General features: G+C 36.8%; 1 long non-coding RNA gene across 1 annotated transcript; it reads left to right on the plus strand.

Moving 5' to 3' along the window:
* The first annotated feature begins 704 nt into the window (after positions 1 to 704).
* On the plus strand, positions 705 to 2,306 carry LOC110678390. The gene is made up of 2 exons (XR_002501561.1): positions 705 to 969; positions 2,150 to 2,306. It is a non-coding gene; the product is annotated as an uncharacterized LOC110678390 (long non-coding RNA).
* The last annotated feature ends 7,681 nt before the right edge of the window (positions 2,307 to 9,987 follow it).

A 9,987-nucleotide genomic window follows, 5' to 3' on the forward strand; every position in this document is an offset into this window, starting at 1 on the left:
ATAATAACTAAGCAATTCTCACGTTGGTGGATGGTTCTGTCATGCATTTGGATGCTGGTTTGACAGTAAATTGGTTGATACGAAGGAAAAAAGGATATGGAAATGGAATGGAAATGGAATGGAAATGGAATGGAAATGGAATGGAAATGGAATGGAAATGGAATGGAAATGGAATGGAAATGGAATGGAAATGGAATGGAAATGGAATGGAAATGGAATGGAAATGGAATGGAAATGGAATGGAAATGGAATGGAAATGGAATGGAAATGGAATGGAAATGGAATGGAAATAGAATAGAAATAGACTGGCAATAGGCTCTAAATGGACTGTTAACGGATATGAGCTGCATCTGGGTCTTCTTGAATACATCTAAAATCGTATTAAAATGCAAATCATATGTAACAGATTTGAATGAAACAAACAAGTATTAATTTCCAGGTCACAGGTGTCATGACCGTACAATTGGCGTTGTTCACCAGTCCGTTGTACTTTTCTGCTTTTCATTTACTTTGAGTCCAAAACATCCATCACTTTCAATTGATTCAACTTAATTATCTGGGCGTGTTTGCAAATGAACCAACATCAGCCGTTGTTGTATCGGCATGCATGCAATTGCAGTTTCATTGTGCTGCTCTTCTTCGGCGTTTTCTTCTCTCCATTTGACAGGGCTTCGAGGGAGGGTTCACCGGCAGATTCTCGATTTGAATAGTTCATTATTGTTGTTTGAACAGTGCACCGATGTGGGCGAATTCGCTTGGGGTTGGCACACGGCAATTTCCAACGAATGTGCATATTAATTAAGTTAACAATCTGTCGGATCGAGCATTCCCTTTCATGTCTTATTTCGTCGTTGTAGCTAGAATATGTGTTTCACATTCTAGGGGCACATCGAGACACTGGCTGGCGGTGTGGGACGCTTTCGGAAAAATTGCAATCATTACGCAAATTGCCCCGCTTGATGATGATAGGTGAGTTTTGTACTTTAGATAGAAACCTCAAAGTGGTTAAATTGCATTCATTTACGAATGGGCTGATGAAAAGATCTCACGCTCTTGAAAGCTGATGGGGTTGGTTTATCTTGCAGTGGGAGGAACTGTTTAAGAAGACGTATAATTATACTAGAATGATGTCAACGTTGCACAGCTGTCATCGTTGTGATTGGTACAATTTATGCATCAAGTGCATTCTTTTACATGCGATGGCTGGCAAATGGTATGTTTTTGTTCTTGCTATAAATCACTAGGATTGTGAATTTTTAAGTAATTATAAAGCAATTTAACAATTCTACTTTCAATCCCTGCAGCAATAAAGCACCTAGCTTTACTTTTTTATGGCATGAGCATAGACAAGTCGTTTGCGCAAAGGGCAATCCCAAAAGAACGAGTTATGGTTTCCCCGCAGTTTGCGCACAAACTTTTTGGTATCTTTCTTCGCATGACAAAAATCCTTAGAAAAATCTCCGCAAACCATGCATTTATCATCCATGAGGTAAAATTTGGTACCTTGACCCCAATTTTGACACAGATGGCACTAAGTGGGCTTATGAAAATTTCCTCCAGGATTATGGAAATATTCCCCGGACATCAAACATAAGTTTAACTTTGTCTAAAACCTCAACGTTATTTAGTTCACTTTCGTTAAAGTGAACTAAATAATGTTCTTATGAAAAGTCTTTCCGACGTTTGCCATGTTAGGTTCTGATTTTCAAAATGGTTACTTGGACAGGGGAAAATCCAAATTTATCAATTATTTAATTTTCGATCTCTTCAGGTGACTTACAGTCCCTTGAGAAACCTTTTAAGACGACTTTGAACAAAAGTTTTGTCGTCATTAGTAAAAAAATGTGTGTTTCTTCTCTTCAAGGTGTTTGAGAAAAAGTTCGCGATCTTTAATAATTTCCGGTTAAACGCGGCACAACAAGTATTGTACAGATTTTTTTTTAAATTAATATCTGAAGAAAATAATACAAAATAATAATACAAATCCTGAAAGATAATGTCATTCCCCGGTGAATTGATTGATTTCATCAGCTTCAACATGCACAAAAAACCTTACTAGATTTATCATTCCTAATCATCACTAGTATCTGATCCGTTCCTGTACCTTCGAATGTGAATGATTGATTTATGTTCTCTTTTCGTCCTCTAGCTTCTCAGCATTCGACACCCCACCGTACTGCTCCCACTATACTTGATTCAATTAACGCGCTTTCGATACCCATTCGTGCCGGTGAGGATTTATTTTTTTCACCCGATTCCCAGAGCAGTGGGAAAATATTAAAACAAAAGCACCTGGCGATCCAGCAGAGTCGGATTCCAAAAGTTGGAGCAGTTGAGCGTTGAGCGTTTATACTAGGGATCATTTGTTGGTGGTACCTGCCAGCCTGCCTGTCGTCGTCGTCGATCCTTGCATGGTGCATAAATATGAAAGACGGGGGAACCTGGGTGAGGAATGACATTTTCCCGAAGGGGGCCGGTCTCGGAGCTGCTAGCACCATTAATCGCGTCAGGTGAGGAAAAGTAGAAATCAATTATTTCCGACCGCGCCGCCGCTCTCCGACGCTGCAGCCGCTAGACGTCGTGTTGCACAGTGGTTTGATCTGGAACAAATGTAGGCTAAAAACTTAAACTAGGTGTTTTGTATTAAAAAACTTTGTCATCCTAATTTGGTAATACTAAATTATACTTTTTTAACATTCTGTTAACAATATATTACATTTCATTTGCCGTAGCAGTTCATAATTTTAACAGGTGAGTTGATTTCACCTGCTAATAAGAGAAAAAAAACGTCCTCAATCAACTTAACCTAACTTACCCTAGATATATAACGCATTTATCATGGCGATAGAAGATTGCAACGATTTTTGCCTGAAATTATTAATTATTTTATTTGACATTTGTTCCAATGTTTCAACATTGGATATTCTATGTAACTCATTGGTACTATACCAGGGAGGAAGCCTCAGAATCATTTTCAAAATTTTATTTTGACTGCTCTGCAGAGCTTTCTTCCGGGTATTACAACAGCTAGTCCATATTGGTACAGCATACAACATGTCTGGCCTGAAAATTTGTTTGAATATCAAAAGCTTGTTCTTAAGACAAAGTTTCGGCTAACTGTTAATAAGTGAATACAGACATTATATATATTTGTTACATTTGGCTTGAATGCCCTCAATGTGATTATTGAAATTTGAATTTTTATCTAGCATGAGTCCTAGATACTTACCTTCATCTAACCAATTTATTGGAACCCCTCTGATCGTGATTGATTTTAAACGTGTGAGCCGTCTTCGAACCACTTTGTTTCAGTTGGATGTCGTCATCGGTAGCTAGAGCACACGATATGCTATAGAGGCCTATATGGGTTGCATGCAGCAGCAAACTCAATTATATTTGATTCGCTCTTCGATGGATTTACCGTATGGGTATCCTATAGCAGCGTCTCGGGTGTTCGGGTGGATTGATTTTAATTGCGGAAAACAAAGAGAATTATCCCATGGACGGGCAGATACGGGTTGAAAAAAAAAAAAATAAAACTAGAGAAGTAAAACACTATTCAGAATGCTGAACGGCATAGGGTTTGTCGTTCGCTTTTCGAAGCAAGTAAATGTACCGAGAGCAACGTGAACTAATTGCACGATTAGATCATGTTTAATTGCGGGACTGATGAGATCATTTACACTCGATGATTTCAGTTTGCTAGTGAAAGATGACGGTATTCTACTGAGTGCTATTGATTTAGCAGATTTCAAAATAATAAGTTTTGAAAAAGTTTCGTTATCGTACAATGATGAACAAATACCCATTGCAAACTTGATTCTGAAATTACTCACTAACAGTTCGTAAATAAAATATTATTTAAACTAGTGGAAAAGATATTGCAATATTTATTCAAATCAGAAACCAAATCAATACCAAGAAAAGCAAGGTAAGGATAATTTGGCAAATGATGTTTAAAACTTCTCTCATTAATTTGATAGCAAAGGATGCCCTAAGGGCCAGTCAGAGCCGATATTACCGTCAAGTTACCATTCACCGTGCATTTAAGAAAAAAATGCACTTCAAAAAAGTATACAACCTTTCCAAATGATTTAAAGCTTACTAGAATATCACTACGTAGCGTGTAATTATATAATAATTCAGGAAAAAGCCTAAAACTAGTGATGTTTAACAAAAAATTACTCAAAAATTATGTTTGAAAATGACAAGTTAAGGTCGCCTCGTATCGTTCTATGTCACCATTCACCGTGCGTATAGTTTTCGTCATAATTTAATTTTGTATCTTGAAGAAACGTTGTTGATGGAGCAACTATGTTGCTAGTAGTGTGCGCACTTGTTTTTAAGAGTTGAATACTTCATTTACAATAAAAACCATAAAAAGTTTAAACATTGGCTAAATAATTATTTTTTCATGAAAATCGTTATAGGAGTTTTTACTGTATTGTCCAAACCATTCCATATTCACTCAAAAACTAAATATGAAGTAGTTTAATTATGACATAACAATAAATCTATTATTATCGAACAATGTCACGCCTTTTACACTAATGCACGGTAATAGGAACCATATATATTGAAAAGGATCCATTCACCGTGTATTTGGGTTTCGACTAAAACACAATAAAAAATTCTAATTTGCGTAAAATCTTATTGCTCAGATGATGAAATACATCTTACTAATAGTATCCACAATGAAAACTTGTTGAAATTTAGAAAAAAAACCATACTTTATCGTTAAAATGAAAAATATGAATTTTTGAGGTTTCTACTAAAAGTGTTGATAAATCTCATTATCAAACAGAATTCACATGATTTTGACTACATAAACTAGGTTTTTCAAAATGCTTTGTAACAAAAACAACTTCATTTTATCAGTTCTATCTTATTTTGCTGACAAAAGAATAATTTGTGAAAATTGTATGAATATTCTGTAGGAATTTGTATATGTGCACTGTAAATGGAGGCCGCACGGCCAGTCGGTGACTTAACGGTATTTCATTTATATTAAAAATTGAAATTTGTAATAATTTCAAAACTATGTTTGTTTGGGGAACCGTAGTATTTGCAGTTGAATCGAGGTTAGGGAATACATTTATATAATAGAAAAAAGTTTCACTTAATTCCAGTTGTACTGTTTTAATGATAAATTAGCTACTAAGAATACTATAATTTGTTAGGAGTCGTATCGAAACAATGCAGAAAATATTTACGGAAGATAGGATAATCAAAATATTTTGGACCCTTTGAGTCATTTCGCAACAAATTTCCCAGTTTAAATCAAAAAACCCACTCAGTTTACAAGATGTTTCGATGTATAAGACTGTTTTTCACTTGTATCAACCATTTTTTTTTTCATGCAAAATCGTAATTTTGACTAAGATAAATTCATTTCAATCGGTTCATCCATGCAACCATATCACACAGAAATTGAAGCCGTCAGAAATTTTTCGAGAGTAAACAAAAACTTTTTCTGAAATTTCTGGGCTAGAAGCGTGAAATTCCATGAAATATCAAGCTTTTAACAGGTTGATAATTTGCATTCAAATGCATCAATAGGAAGCGAAATTCAAGCTGTGTACGAAGGGCGAGGTTTGTGTACAAAATACAACAGCACGAACACTGAAGTGTTAATCATTTTTAGGCTATCAAAATGTTTAGCAAAGTTGCTTGTTTTGAGTAAGAACCAGAGTTGCTAAATATCAATCATATCAGTTGATGGCTGATGCTCTAAAACTATCAATATCATTTGCGAGCTATCAATATCACTTTGATTTGACAACCAAAGGAAGTGATGCGACAGCGCACTCTAGATCATAATCACTGTAGAATGAGTGATCACGTGGTAATTAACCATGCTATTATTGTTTTTCAGTGACCAACATAAAGTTTCAATCTATCTAAAGCACTGTCAAAAATATCGTACTGATAAATTGCCATTTTATGTGCTTAATTTAAGGCTAAACTTAACCCATCAGTGATATCCATAATCTATCGCCATCAATGCACTGGTGATGGAATAACCAGCATGATCTGATGGGATACAAAATGATCCGAATTGTATCGCAGTCGGCCTGTCGAAATCGGCAAATTTTAGGCGTTAATAGCGACAGCGAGCAACTCTGGTAAGAACATATTTTTGTGAGAGATAGACTTTCAAAAATGCAACCGGTTAGTAGCTCCTAGAAATAAGGATATCTCATTGACCAGAAACAATTTCACGTTTATTTTTTAATTACTGCCTGCGCCAAATTCATCCTAGCTTTCGTTCATTTCATTTATTTAGTTAACATCCAAACAGATAACACGGAATCAACAATTTCACGCCATAAAACTCGGTTCGTGGTCGCATCTCTCCATCCTCGGTTCTGCCCCACGCTCGCCAAATCGATATGCACTATCGATATCCGCCCACCTAGCTCGCTGTGCTCCACGCCTTCTTGTACCAACCGGATCCGAAGCGAACACTATCTTTGCAGGGTTGCTGTCCGGCATTCTTAAAACATGCCCTGCCCATCGTATCCTTTCAGCCTTAGCCACCTTCTGGATACTGGATTAGCCGTAGACTTGGGCGAGCTCGTGGTTCATCCTTCGCCGCCACACACCGTTTTCCTGCATACCGCCAAAGATTGTCCTAAGCACCCGACGTTCGAAGACTCCAAGTGCTTGCAGGTCCTCCTCGAACATCGTCCACGTTTCAGAGGACTACCAGTCTTATGAGCGTTTTGTACATGGTACATTTGGTGCGGTTGTGAATCTTTTTTGACTGCAGATTCTTGTGGAGGTCATAGTAGGCCCAACTTCCACTAATGATGGTAAAAAGTAAAAGGTCATTTGAAATTTTCATTATTAGATAAATTTAATCTATGGCTTAGAAATATTCGCCTCGATTTCGCCATATATTCTTGACTGCGAAATCTCCAAGATGTATAGCTAATAAGCGAAAAAAAAAACTCGAAATAATCCACCAGATATTGCTTAAGGATAAAATCAATATTCCTTCAAGAAATTTCGTGATGAATTTTATTTGAAAATTCTGCTGATATTACTCTAGGAGTCCTGTATAACATTTTTTCATTTTTTGCCAAGAATAATTTCGTGCCTTTAAGTCCTCTAAGCAAATTAAAAAATCTCCAGAAATTCTATTTCTAATTTCCTCACAACATGTTTGCACATCTGGTGACCCCTTTCATCATAATTTCTTTCGAATTTTCGAAAATATTGAATATTTTTAGGGGCTTCACTTTTCTTTGTCGGAATTATATCTTAGATGATTCGTTGTTCATGGCACCCAGAAAAAGCTTCAGAGAAATATCGGGAAGTATTAACGGAATGATTTCTAGATGAATTCGAAAATCCTGAAGTCAATGAGTTGTTTTTGAAAAAAACAGGTGGATTGGTTTCCAAATTAGCAAGAAAGGTAATATTCCAGATGAATTCGCAATAGACATTGATGGAGATTCTTTTTAACTGTCTAATGAACTGCCATTTTCTTGGAATCACATGTTCCTTCCATTTATAGAATCACAAAACGATATTCTAGGAGAATGTGTAAACATTTACAAATAGTTCGGAAGATCAGTTTGAAAAATGAACAGTTTTTTTTTTTCGTAAGTACTCAATAGAAGCAATGCAGGAATGTATTAGAGAATTAATGTATAATTCGCTCAAGATAATTATGAAGGACTATAATGAAGTAATATACAAAAACTATAAGGCTACATCCCTATGGGGTTGTACGAACTGGTGACGTAGGACCACGATGGTTAATTTAACTGAATTTGATGTCGTTCTTATTGCTCGTTTTGACTTCATACTGTTTTCAGTGCTCGAAACTTTCGTAAATATTTATGCATATAACGATTTGCAGCCAAGTGTACGTTTAATCATGTCCCAAATATACATTATCTCTATCCGATGAATTCGTCATATTTATCTATGAAAATGTGAAATTTCACTTCAGGTTGTATGATCATTTTGAAATTATATTAGTAACCTCCTATGAAATATAAGGTAGCATTGGAAAGAACAATAGTGATTGAGGCTTGTTCAGCATGCTGAAGCAAAATCAAAGTAATTCTAATTAAAGAATATTTAACAGAAATGTGTCTATAGGAAGTTATTCGAGGGTTATAATGAAAGCTTCAATCATCGCTTTGTTGATCCTATGGTTTGAGAGAAATATTATTCAATGCTTGGCAATGTGATAAATAAAGTCTGAAATATTACTCTGTTAACTCTCTTACACACATTTGGTGGCCCTGAAAAGAGCCAAAGGCTTTGTTAGCTCGGATGCTGTCATAGATGAATCGCACTACAGGATGTTATTAGTTGATTGCCATGGTTAAACGAAGAATCCCCAACGCAAGTGTAGAAATTTGTATAAGTTCTCTGCTTATAAGACGAGCAGGGTGAATGTTTCGTGGTGTGGATGGCACACATCAGCAACAGGTATTAGATCACACGGCTGAAATCGAAATCTGAAAACGTAGCTTAAGTTTGAAATCTTGAGCGATACCACAAGCCGAAAGCTCGATTTGTTTATTAATAGTAGTAATGATGCCTAACGGGCTTGATTCTTGACTGCACCACAGATGAGTTTATCACGAGCCGAAATCTCATAAACCAGATGCTGATCAACAGCTCAGCAGGCTTCTGGCTACGAGGTGCTCCTCGCTAAGCAGGTTCGGAGAAGCTCTTACCAGCTCGAAAGCAAAAATGGAATGAAACCGAATCCGGAGAAGGAAGCATGCTTTAATCCCTTAGATTAGCAGATGATGCTCCTCCCATTCGTGCTCTTCTCTTCTAGTCGACCAATCTGGAAAATGGGTATGTGCCAATAATGTTTTGGGCTTAGAATTACTTGAAAATTGCGAAAAATGATAATGCGTGAGAAATTGATCAAACATGAATAGTTGGAAGGGTTGACATTTACTAAATATTCTATAGATAGCTATTGAAGATCAATAGTTTTCTTTAGTATGAATTTCTGATTAATGCGTGCCAAAATGATGAAAATTGTTCAATCAGAATTTCTCTTGAAAACCATTCTAAATATGTCGCAATTTTGTTACATGTGATAATTTTCATAATCGAAATGCTCGGCAAATCAAAGACACTGTTGGAAATGCCACTCTAGTTTACAATCGTTGTGAAATGTTGAGCACTCACCCCGACGGCACTGCAGCAGCGTCCAAGAATAGTCTCATATAGTCGTGCCATCAATTATTCATGACAAATTAAATTTTGTACGAAACTGTAAGATTGATTGAGGAATATAAGATGTAATAAGGTCGGAAATATTATTCTTTCAACTCTTTTCCACAAATTTGATGGCCCTGACAAGGGCCGATGGCTTTCTTAGCCTCGATGCGGTCACAGATAAATAGCATTGCGGGATTGATCAGTTGATTGCCATGGTCCGTGGATGGCGCACAACAGCAACGGGTAGTGGATCACCGGGCACAAGACGAAATCTGGAAACGATGCTCACTCTTGAAATCTTGAGCGATTTCATAAGTCCGACGCTCGATTCGCTGCTCTTTTCTCTTCGGATCAGCTTCTGGAATTTAGCTCCTAACGGGCTTGCTTCTTGACCACCGATCACCAGACGCTGGATTGCTAGCTTAGAGGTCAGCAGGTGCGGACGTCGCTGCACAGGATCGGAGGAGCTCTTGCCAGCTCGGAAGTCGGAACGGAATGAAACCGAATCCGGCGAAGGAAGCATGCTATATACCCTAAGATTGGCAGATTATGCTCCTCCCATTCGTGCTCTTCTCTTTCTAGTCGACCAATCTGGAAAATGGGTATGTGCCAATAATGAGTTGGACTTAGAATTACTTGATAATTGCGAAAAATGATAATGCGTGAGAAATTGGTCGAACATGAATGAAAGGGTTGACAATTACTAAATATTCAATAGTTCACTATTGATAATCAATAGTTTTCTTTAATATGAAGGTAAATTTTTGATCCATGGTGCCAAAA

This window comes from Aedes aegypti, chromosome 3 (genome assembly GCF_002204515.2).
Source record: "Aedes aegypti strain LVP_AGWG chromosome 3, AaegL5.0 Primary Assembly, whole genome shotgun sequence".
Taxonomy (NCBI): domain Eukaryota; kingdom Metazoa; phylum Arthropoda; class Insecta; order Diptera; family Culicidae; genus Aedes; species Aedes aegypti.